Source organism: Myotis lucifugus, unplaced genomic scaffold (genome assembly GCF_000147115.1).
Source record: "Myotis lucifugus unplaced genomic scaffold, Myoluc2.0 scaffold_4343, whole genome shotgun sequence".
In the NCBI taxonomy this organism is placed as follows: domain Eukaryota; kingdom Metazoa; phylum Chordata; class Mammalia; order Chiroptera; family Vespertilionidae; genus Myotis; species Myotis lucifugus.
This window is the reverse complement of record NW_005875391.1, coordinates 1-12,326: the sequence shown is the minus strand read 5'-3', so window position 1 is coordinate 12,326 and position 12,326 is coordinate 1. Positions and strand designations below refer to the sequence as shown.

The following is a 12,326-nucleotide window of genomic DNA, read 5'->3' as shown; positions in this document are numbered from 1 at the left end:
TCAATAGATAGAGATAGATAGATAGATAGATAGAGAGATAGATAGATAGATAGATAGAAAGATAGATATAAAAATCCAGTGTCCGTGACGACCAGGACAACCAAAGGACCAGTCACCATGAGGTGCATTGAGCACCTTCTCGGGTCCATTCCCCAGCCTTCAGCTTCCAATTGATCAGGGGATGGCTAACAGGGGAACCAGGGTGAGTGGCACGGCGGGGGACTGGGACTGGCGAGTGGGCAGAAGGCAGACCTCTTGGTCTCTCCTCCTGGCCCTCAGACTCCAATCAGTCGGTGGTGGTGGCAGGGCGGAACTGGGGACTGGCTCCCTTAGTAGTCCTGCAGGTTCAATCTCCAGAGAACAGGTCAGGCACCAACGGACCAGCACCACCAGCATGATCCCAACAGCGCTGCCAGCCTCCTGGAACTTGGCCTCGGGCACTGCGGCCGCTTCCCCTCCCTAGACGCTCCGCAAGGAAGAAAGGATACTGCCAGCAGCTCCAGGGGCAACCAGAGGTGACTGCTCTCCCCGTGCTTCCTCCAGGTCACTCAAGCCAGCCCCCGCCCGCCCCGCTCCAAATAAAGAGTGATCACTGCACAGGGAAGGAATGTAATAAAAAACAAAAACTGATGACCAAGAGAATGCCGCAGTTAACGTCCGGAGTCCAGCTCAGGAGACCGGAGAGAAGGGAGAATTCCATAAGGTGGCCGATGCCAGGATATTTCTGAGTGACTGCCTGGCATGTGACAGTTGTGTGACCGCATAGGAAGGAGTCCAAGTTTCTCAACAGAACACCAAGGACTTCTTCCGTGTGCTGAACCTTAGTAAGAAATGTGATTCCTCACAGCACAAGGTGCTGGCAGTGTCCATGTGTCCTCAGTCTCTACCTTATTTTGCTGCTAAATTTAGCCTCAGTGTCACTGATGCATCCAGAAGGCTCTATGGCTTCTTCAAAAGCCTTGGGGTGCACTGTCTTTGACATGGAGATGGCTGTGGACTTCAGCCTCGTGGAGAGTCAGAAGGAGTCTGTGGGTCGGTATCGCCAGCACCATGAGGAAGAGCCCCGGCTACCCATGCTGACCTCCACCTGCCCCGGCTGGGTCCATACGCATAGCGCGTGCTGGGTCACCCCATCACCCCCACCTCTGCACGGCCAAGTCTCCCCAGCAGTTCATGGGCTCTCTGGTGAAGGATTACTTCACCAGATGGCAGAACCTGTCCCCAGACAAGATTTTCCACGTCATTGTGGCCCCGTGTTATGACAAGAAACTGGAGGCCCTTCTAGAAGATGTTCCCACAGCTTTGCATAGTTCCCGGGGTGCTGCCTGCGTGTTAACCTCAGGTGAAATTGTCCAGATAATGGAGCAAGTGACCTCGCCTCGAACAACGCCGCCGTGGACACTCTGTTTGGAGACATGAAAGAGGAGGAGGTGAGGCTCCACGAGGGTGCCAGCTCCGACGGGTACCTGGCGCACATCTTCAGGCTGTTCAACAAGGATGTGGGAGTGCTCACCTACCGCACCCTGAGGAACAAAGACTTCCAGGAGGTCACCCTTGAAAGGGACGGAGAGGTTCTGCTACGCTTTGAGGCTGCTTACGGCTTCCGGAACATCCAGAAGTGGTCCTGAAGCTGCAGAGGGACAAGTTCCCCTGCCACTTTGTGGAGGTCCTGGCCTGCACCGGGGATGCCTAAGCGGCAGGGGTCAGGCCCAGGCGGAGGACGAGCATGCAGACAGGGCACTGCTGTGGCAGATGGAAGGCATCTATGCTGCCATCCCGGTGTGGCCCCCGGAGAGCAGCGCCACATGCAGGAGCTGTACCAGGAGTGGCTGGTGGGGGGGCGACTCCCTCTGGGCCCAGGTGGCCCTGCACACCACCTAGCAGGGCCCAGGGCAGCTGCCAGGACATCAAGTAGTGAAGGTCCAGCAGGCGCCCGGCCTGCAGGCCGCCTGAGGAGGGGTGTCAGACGCGTGAAGGAAAGGCTTAGCGTCTCTGTCATCACTTTGGTTTTCAGAATTCCCTCCTCCCCATCTGTCGGCTCCCTCCCTTTGAGGGGCGCTGTCATCGTCACATGGGAGCAACTGGAATATTGTATCTCGAGAGGACTGCCCCAATGTACGTATCCTTTTATCCTATGATGAAAAAATCCCAAAGAACAAGAATGGAGACAGACTGCTGTCCTTTAGGCTTAAAAAACCCGGCAAGAGTCCTGCGAAGAGCTGAGACTTGGTTCTGTCCACGCGCCTCAGAGATTGGATGAGGAAATGGCCTGGTTTGGCCCTGACTTTACCCACTTATGTTACTCTTGGAGGTGTCTTTGCCACAATGTGAATAAACTGCCACCTTTTGGAACAGGGGCTCATACGAAAGTCACAGATCTATGTTCTGCAGCTGTGGCCACCGTCCTGAGACCAGGTCCTGTCAACCAGGTCCTGTCGCTGGGAATCAGGGGGCACTGGAGTGGAGCCTCTGTGGGCAGAGCTCAAGAGATTTATCTCAGTGCTGCGGCCGATGCAACGCTGTGAGCACACTCCAGCAAACACGCTTCCTTGGCACACCAGGAAGTGGCAATGCCCACCTGACAAATCTCCAAGAGCCACCTACTCTTAGCCCCGACCCTCATGCCCATTGGATAACATAGCAAGCGTGTCCCTATTGTATTGGCTGCTTACCCCTTTATATACGGCTGTACTTTCTCAATAAGCTTAGATCTGTGTCTCTGAACCTGGTCTCCGGAGTCGTGCATGCAAACGTCCCAGCGCGTTGGGCTCCATCGTCCTCATCCCCAAGGGACCCCTGTTCCATCTGGCGCCCAAACAGGGACCCCAGCACATCTGGACGGGTGAGTGACCCTCTGTAACAATGGGAAACCTTCCCACCTCTGCCCGAGCCCCTCAGGCTCGGGTGCTTCATGCGTTGTTACAGAGTAGGCGAGTAAAAGTAACAGAAAAGGAGCTACAAAAGCTCTGGGATGTCATAATAGCATTTAATCCCTGGCTGCTAGAAGCCCCCATTTGGGATCCCAGTACAAGGGAGAAAGCGTTACAGAGGATAAGATCAGCAGAAGTCCATGAGGGAAAGACTTTTCTGCTTTCTCTTGCACCTGCTATTTTAGCAATTTTAGCCTGCCGAAGCGGGGCCCCGCCCGAGCCTGCACTTCCCATCCCGGAGGCTCTCTCCACCACCGTCGGTGCGGGCGGGGGAACAGAAGACCCTCTGCCTCCCTATTCCCCTCCAGAGCCCTCTGCGCCCGCAGATCCCTGGGCTGTTTTCGACAAGCCAAAAGTAGTTTCTCAAAGCTCAAGGAAAACTGAAACTGAGACAGAAAAAACCTCTAGTGAGGCGAAAGCAGGGGAGTCTCACCAGGAGGCTTCCTGCCAGAGTCACTCCCCCGCTCCCCCCGCAGAGCGAACAAAAAGTTTAACTGCCCAGCGGCCCCCAAGTAATCCTTTCGTGGGGGACACGGATGACAATCCATGGACGGGGATATATCAGTTCATGTGTAGCCAGAGGGATAGAGCAAAGACGTCTTTAGGGCTGGAGACCCCTGGACTCTTTCCTGTGAATGTTAACCCCACAGCTGCAGCAAATGCCACCGGATCTGCAACAATATCCCCAATATCCAAATGGTTAATGCAGAAAAAAAAGGGCCTTTGGCAGGGAGAGCAGGGAGAGAGAGTTCTTTGTTAATTTTTACTTATCTAAACTATGCTGGACTCAAGGCCGCAAGCTGCTAGTAAGCACAACAATTTTTCTCTGTCCTGTCTTCTTCTTCTCTTTAACCCTTCCAATACTAAATTAGACTAGTACAATATACTTAAAATTACATAAGGAAGGAAGCACCTGCTCTTATTAATCTAAAGAAATGCTGAATATTTAACTTGCCAGCTAAGAGTTTAAAGTTCTAGTTAAATTAAATTGGGAAAAATTATAATTGTGGTAACTAAATGCCTAAAGTATAGAAATTCATTTTTAAAAAAAATCTTGTGCTTTCTCTAAAAAATTCGTAATTCAAAATATGTTACTCATTGGTCTGATTAGAAAAGAGAATAAATTCTATAATCACAACTGAAATTTTTATATACAAAGAGCAATTTTAATTTAATTGATATCTCTTAATAATTATAAAAAGTATCAAATAAGAGTTAATAAATATATATTTTAGGTTTTTGCCTTTAAGAAAGGGCAAGACAAGTTATTTTGTTTAATATTTCTTAAAATACAGCAGTAGAATTTTAAGATATAATTTAAAATAATAAAAGCTCATTAATAATTTTTAATATTTTACAACAGCATATGGTACATTTATTCCAAACAAGCTTACAAACTAATTCTTTAAATGTTTGACAGCAATTTAATAAGGACATGAAAGGATTTAATCCCTTCCACTGTGTGGAAGGCCCCCTGGGAACGCACTTGAGCATTCTATATTGACCTCTCTTGCCCTTTTTGCCAAGGGGGTCCCTCTTCCAATTGCCCACAGCTGTTGCCTGAGCTCTCTGTTCAAGCTGAGGTTGAAGCCTCATAGTGGCCAGTACCATAAATCTGTCTCTGGCCCAATGGCGTGAGCTGGGCCCTCTCTGGAGAAGAAACCTAGATTCCCCAAGATATGTGATCAATGCCGGGGCCCCACCAGCAGGCAAGGGGATCCCAAGGCAGTTACTAGGCATGGAAGCCATAGGGACATAGGCTACCAAGGAGACAGAACTAAACCTCACATCACCCTGCTTGGCCCCGGAGGTGCAGAGGGGCCAGCAGAAGAGAACTTGGAGGCCAACAGAGGTGGGGCACAGATCCTCACCCCCCCAATTATGCAGGGACTTGAACACTCGCCCCTTCTGAGGGAAGTCTCCTGCCCCCATGGCTGCTTCTCGATTCCCATGCCCAGCCCAGATCGATACCCAGAAAACAGAGACTTAGCTAACAGCAGCTACCCTGTATCTAAATCCAGCCTAACACCAGGAATACTCAGGGCCTTCTCAAGGATGCAAAATAATCCTTTCCACTAATATTTACAGTATAAACTAAGATTGTTGTTAGAGTATTAAATTTGACAGTAAAATAGTAGTCAAGTTTTCAGATTAATTAAAATTGGCTCAAGAAGTATTAACCAAAATTTTCATTTCATGGAAAAATTGCTTAACATGCAATGAACCTAAAGCAGTCATATTTTTGTGCAAAAAATTAAAATTTAAAGTTATCTAGACTGCATTATAAATTTTCCAAAAATCCTCCTAATAATTAAATCAAAAAAGGGGGGATAGTGGAAAAATACCATGTAAGAAAAAATATCCTGTAACTAATTTACATCTAGAAAAATTTTTTCATTTGTAATGCTAACAGCAAGACACCCATGAAAAACATACGTGGTGTCAAAATAAGCCAAAGGAAATTCATTTAAGACAAGGGGTCAACCCCCGGGGGCTCCAACCCAATGCCTTATGGCAAGCAGATGTAACCCATGTTCCCAGCTTCGGTAGGCTCAAATATGTACATTTAATCATTGACACTTGCTCTGGGGCCACGTATGCTCAAGCTCACACAGGTGAAAAGACTCACCATGCAATAGCAACCCTCAACGGGGCATTTTTAACATTAGGCTTCCCCTGGGAAATTAAAACAGATAACGGCCCCTGCTACACTAGCGAGGCTTTTTGGCAATTCCTCACGAAGCATAACATCAAGCACGTTACTGGCATACCATACAACCCACAAGGGCAAGCCATAATAGAAAGACAAAATAAAGAGTTAAAAATCCAGCTTACTAAAGAAAAAGGGGGGGGGGGAGATAGACCAAAGATTAACACCTCAACAGCAACTATTACAGGCTCTCATAACCCTCAATTATTTTCATTTTGCCTCCGACGGTCTTCCTCCCATTTTTAAACATTGGGGAGGTCTCAGAGACATACCAACGCCCCTCCCTTTGGTCCGGTGGAGAGATCCACTAACCGGGGCTTGGAAGGGCCCCGAACCACTCTTAACCCAAGGGAGAGGGTTTGCTTGTATTTTTCCAGAAGGTGAGAAAAATCCTGCATGGATTCCTGCCCGTAACATCAAACCCTGCACCACCAGCGATGAGCAGTAGACCACCATCACCATCACCCCCGGTAGAGAAAATGGAGGACCTGACCATAGAGGACAACCAGCCCCGGGGGCGGAGACGACCAAGACACTGACGGGCCCACAACATTACCTGGGAAGACATCAAGAATCTACAGGACCAAGCCACACGCCTGGCACCAGAAGGCAATCCATCAGCAGGGACATTATTCCTATTAATGTCTGCCATCTGTGTAACACCCATTCCAGTGAGAAATGCCTCCTGGGAGCCCAAAAAATTAGCAAATCTCCTTAAAGGTCCATTCAGCCAGGCATTCCTAAACAGCACCTATCAGCTCCAGCGAGAAATCCTAAGAATCAACAATACCCGAGTGAAACCCATTGAGTTTAGTTTCTTAAGTGATGCCCTCAGCCGTCTAACCTCCTGGTTAAATCCTGCTAACATGTTCGTATGGGCCGTCCTAGCCGCAGGAGGCCTCCTTGCATTCTGCTTGTTTCATTGCTTTTACTCCATGATCCAAAGAATAGATGCACAGCAAGCTATGATTGTCCACATCCAGCAGGCGCTTATAAAAAGGGAAGGGGGAGATGTTGGTAGAGCTCAAGAGATTTATCTCAGTGCTGCGGCCGATGCAACGCTGTGAGCACACTCCAGCAAACACGCTTCCTTAGCACACCAGGAAGTGGCAACGCCCGCCTGACAAATCTCCAAGAGCCACCTACTCTTAGCCCCAACCCTCATGCCCATTGGATAACATAGCAAGCATGTCCCTATTGCATTGGCTGCTTACCCCTTTATATACGGCTGTACTTCCTCAATAAACTTAGATCTGTGTCTCTGAACCTGGTCTCTGGAGTCGTGCATGCAAACGTCCCAGCGCGTTGGGCTCCGTCGTCCTCACCCCTGTTCCAAGCCTCCCCTCCCCCGTGCCCTTTTACATTCAGGGATTAAGCTGAACTCACTTTGGGGGAGGCCTGGCAAGGGTGACAGGTGTCACAGATGGAAGGATGGAGAATGGAGAGGCGGACACCCTGCTCGGTCCTTCCCTGGGTGGGGTCAGGCAGATGAAGGCTGGCCAGCCAGCCCCACAATTGGGTGAGATAGTGTCCTCTGTGTCCACCTCTCACCCTGTGGGCCTGGTCATTCCCCTCAGCTCCGGGCAGCCCTTTGCGTTCCACAACAGCGCGCTCTGCCCTCACGTGCCTCCTGCCCTAAACGAGAAGGAAGAAAGCAGTTGGCCCACAGATGACTACACAGAAAGATATGCAGCCACCACAGAGCCCAGCACCCGTGCATGGTAGGGCCGCCTGTGGAGGGGGCCGTGGCGGCCTGGTGCTGGGCTCCAGAGCACTTGGATTCTGTTACCATGTGGGTGACCTTTTTCTTGAACCCCTCAGCCTGTTAGATTTCCCTCATTCATGTGTTATTGTACCTGTGCGCCCATCTGGGTTGATAACTGGGACATTGTGTGAAATTACCTATTTTCTGCTTTCAATCTATTTACAGTGGGGTTTTGTCCTCTGTGGGAATGTAGATCCATTTCTGATTATGGAATAAACAGTTGAAGTGGCAAAAAAAAAAAAAAAAAAAAACACAAAAAAACAGGGGCTGCCAGGTGGCTCCTGACAACTGGCAGGAACGTCTGTGGGACGGATCCAGATCCCAGGCCGGCAAGGGTGTCCCACTGCCCCCCCAGAGGGCCGATTGGGTCCTGGCTCCCCCCCACCCCCTTGGGACCCTACTCGTGCAAATATTCGTTCACCGGGCCTCTAGTTCTATAATAATATGGTGAAAATGCCTAAACACTTATCATATAGGAAGATAAAATAAATGTAAGTTGAGTAACATGTTCCCATTAAAAATCATAGTGAAAAGAATAAAGAAATGAGGAAATGCTCCCAATATAGCATTAAATAGGAAAGTCAGGCCACAAATGTATGTGCAACAAATAGCCATTTGAAAAACAGACCTATCGCTATCTACCTGCATGTATAGAGGAGGAAAATAAAATGCACCAGATATCTAACAGTGCTTCTTCCTTGATGCAGAAATCAGAGCTGACTTCTTTATTCTTCTTTTCATTTATCTGTATTTTCTAAACATTCTACCCCAAATGAGCATGTATTGGCACTATCTCAAAAAATGACAAGTGCGATTTAAAATGAAATAGTACTTAATTGTATCTTTTCCCGACCCCTTTCCTGGGATGAAGCAGCAGGGCTTGTTTTGGGTCTTGGCTCTGTTAAAAGCCGTTCTGCACAGGAGTTGGGAAGGGTAACATTTTTCTGGGGAAATAGCTGCAAGGATGCTAATCCGTGATGGTGCTGAAGTCTGGACTCACTGTGCACAGCGGGGAGTCTATAGAGCAGCTTAACAGAGACTCCACAGAGTTCTCGGCTGGACCCTCCCACCCCACCAACACCCGCTCCAGTCCTCAGCCACTGCCGGCTCCTGGTCCAGCGCCAGGGGCTGGGGCCCCAGTCAGGGAGTCGGCCTGCGCTCTAAGAGGTGCTCCTACTCATTACTGAGAGCACCCTGCCTGCGGGCTGGTGCCTCTTCCACCTGGCCTCGCCCTTAGAGCGCCTGCGCCCTGGGGATGTGGGACACTGTAACACAGGTAGCAGACCTGGGCGAGAATGGTTGATGTGCGCGCTGAGCCGGGAGGGCGGGGGTCCCGGCCTGCCAATCACCTCATGATGAGCAATCATTCCTCTCAATTAGCAGCAGCACGAGGCCTCCTGCGGACATGGCACCAGGGGAGCGTTTGACTCCCAGCAGAGCCAGCCTTTTCGAGGATCAAACCCACAGAGGAAGCAGGAGGGGAAGCCTCGGTCCCTGGGGAATGGCTGGGCAGGAGGCTGCCCATGGGCACTGGGCACTGGTGCAACACCGGTCAGCAGGCTCCGGACCAGTGGGAAGGAGCTCAGAGGCCCTAATGCGGGCGGGGTGGGGGAGGTGGAAAGTGGGCGGAGGGGCATGAGGGAGTTCAAGAAGGGTCCCCCCCTACATCTTCCTTCCAGCCAGCACAGCCACTACATAGTCAAGTCTCTGCAGCCTCAGGGCCGCGGTTTCCCCGCTGGCGCTGCTCAGCACACCCGGAGACGGAGAGGCTGGGGCTGGCGGCTGTGCAGGGGGCTCGGCATCCACGGCGGTCCCCACCTGCACCTGCCTCTGCACGAGGGAATGTGTGGGCTCAGGAAGCTTCTGCTGGAACAGACTTCCTGGGACTAGACAGAAGCTTGAAAACCACTGAACCCAACGCAATTCTCTTCCACGGAAAGCAGCAGCAAACAGCCCCGTTCTCTTGTCAGGGTGTCCTCTGCCCCACAGGCCTGCCCGCTGCCTCCCACTCCCGCCCTCCTGCTGTGGGAATAAGGTTCAAAGGGCCTGCAAGCAGTCAGCACTTTGGCCCGGATTTCACGTACCAGGGACCCCTGTGAGCGGGAAGAGGGAGCGAGCCTCCCACGCCAGCGGCATCAGGACGCGGCAGGGCAGACGCCTGGGCCACCTGCCATGAGAGCGTTCCGTTCCCGCGGGCTGTGCCGGTGGGACTCCAGGCAAGTAAAGCTCACGGAAAAGAAGGCCGAGTTGCCTCTTCCCATGGACCGCATCAGAGCAGCCTCCAAATAAAGCCTCGTCGGAGGTGAAGCCCAGGCCCTCTGGGTCCTCAGGCGTGAGAAGGAGCTGCCATCTGCTCGCAGCTGGGCACTGCCCAGGCACCGAGCCCTCCCGCCTCGGCCTGAGGCCTGGCCGCTCTGCTCCTGTGGGGTCTGGGCTGGAATGCCCAGAGGGAAGCCCCATCTGCCCAGCTGCTGGCCCAGCCGCACGGGAGAGTGCCCGCTGCCACGGCCTGCTGCAGGGCCACTGCACGGAGCCCTGTCCAGCCAGGAGGTCCTAGCAGCTCCGCCTTCCATCTGAGAAAACGACTCCCAGAGAAGGGAAGTGGCTGCAGAGTGTCAGGGCTGGGAGCCAGGAACAATGCAGTGGCCCCCATAGTGAGACAGCACAGCTGTGACGCACCTCGGCCCACAGGGGGTGCTGTGGCCCCGGTCAGCTCCCCTCGCCTGTCCTACACAGCTCCCCACACAGCTCCCCTCATCCTGTCCCACACAGTTCCCCACACAGCTCCCCTCATCCTGTCCCACACAGCTCCCCTCATCCTGTCCCACACAGCTCCCCACACAGCTCCCCTCATCCTGTCCCACACAGCTCCCCACACAGCTCCCCTCATCCTGTCCCACACAGCTCCCCTCATCCTGTCCCACACAGCTCCCCACACAGCTCCCCCGCAGCTCCCCAGCACCACAGCAGGTGCCCAGAGGGGCTCCTGGGAGTGGCCCCGCCTCCTCTGCCTTTCTGTGCCTCAGGACCCTAATCCTACCCTCAAACCTGCTGCCCCTCCCACTTTATTTGTATGCCACCCCAATATCCCAGCCTATGCCTCAACCCCACCTCCTACGAGAAGCCCCGCTCAGCCTGCCTTCATGTATGTATGTATTTATTTATAAATATATTTTTGTTGATCTCAGAGAGGAAGGAAGACGGAGATAAAAACATCATGAGGAGAAAGAATCATGGATTGGCTGCCTGCTGCATGCCCCACATTGGGGATCAAGCCCGCAACCTGGGCATGTGCCCTGACCAAGAATCAAACCATGACCTCCTGGTTCATAGGTCGACACTCAACCACTGAGCCACGCCGGCTGGGCTCAGCCTGCCTTTAAATGATGACCTTTAGCCGGGACATGCTCTGCCCCAGGCCCTCTCCTTGCTCCATCCTGAAACCGCCAGCCCTCGCTCCAATGAAATCCGGGCTGAATCACAGACATTTGCTGGATAAACCCACTCCTGCTTCCCAGATAACCTCTCCTTAGCAGCATTAAGCTTCCAGGCAGACAGATAACAACTGGGCTATGCAGTTATTAGGGCAGATTTTAAATGACAAAAGGATGCGTCTTAGAATAAAGCCTACTTGAAAAGCAGCTTCTCTCCCAGCTCAGTCACATCCTGCTCCCCGCTCAGAGGCTCCCCACCCTGCGCAGTTCCAGCTCAGGGTGTTGGAGGAGCGTTGCCGTGGCAACCAGAGGCCCAAGCACCTGAAGCAGGAAGTGGAGGGTGCTGCCTCCCCTCTTTCAGGCCCCTGGAATGGCCAGCATGGCCCCCATCAGCTGCAGAGATGGGGCAAAGGTCCCCCAGCCAACATTCCCACCCACTGCGGGACGCTGGGGGTGAGCTGAGCTGAAGGGGGTGGCAGCCCAGGAGCCAGCACTCAGCCTGCCTGTCATCACCGTGAGGAGCCCGAGGCATGCCGGCAAGGACCTGCAGGCACTCGGCAGGGGCCTTCCACACGTGACGGAAGGGCCCAGCCCTGGTTCCCTGACCAGGTGGGAGCCCCAACACAGGCAGTTCCCACTATGGTCACGAATGGCCCAGGCCGTGCGGACCGCCAGCCCCAGCCCTCCACCAGCCTCACAGCTCAGGCATCCCCCACAGGCATCTGACACCCTGGACATGACAGGGCACACCTGGCCCACCGGTGTCACACCGTCACCGTCCACCCTCTGTGATGCCACACACAAGCCTTTGAGCGCCAATGTCTTCAAACTACGTGGGTCACCCTGCCTTTCAGCCAGTTACTGAGCCTGCTGTCATCTGTACGACCAACCGTGACCCTAACCTTCCGTCACAGATGAGCTGGAAGTCCCGCCCCAGAGCACAGGGACCCTCAGCTCCCAGGAGACAGTCCTGCCCACGCTGTGCCTGAGGGCTGCTCCTCAGTGCCACCACACTCACACCTGGCACCACACACGCCGTCCTCCAGCCGGTCCCCCTCACCAGTCTCAGCACCCATCAGAGGACCCTGGCTGCCCTGCACTGCCCTCGGCCAGCTCCGCCTCGTCCTGCTGAGGGTGCACCACGCTTCCCCTCCCGGAACGGTCATTGGTAGAGACATCTTTCTCTCAAGTGCACAGAGTGTGTGACTGTGAGTGCACATGTGTGACTCTGTGTGCCTGTGTATGCCTGTGCACACATGCATGTGACTGTGTGAGTGTGTCTGTGTGTGACTCTGTGTGTGACTGTGTATGCATGTGTGTGGCTCTGTGTGTGTGTGTGGCTGTGACTCTGTGTCCCTGTGTGCGACTGTGTGTGTGTGTCTGTGTGTGACTCTGTGTGTGACTGTGTATGCATGTGTGTGGCTCTGTGTGTGTGCGTGGCTGTGTGTGACTGTGTGTGAATGGATGTGCATCCGTGCCGAGTGCAT

At 52.9% G+C, this 12,326-nt stretch overlaps 1 pseudogene; it reads left to right on the top strand.

Annotated features, from left to right (window-relative positions):
- Positions 1 to 543: 543 nt before the first annotated feature.
- Positions 544 to 1,832, top strand: LOC102441831 (annotated as a pseudogene).
- Positions 1,833 to 12,326: the final 10,494 nt, after the last annotated feature.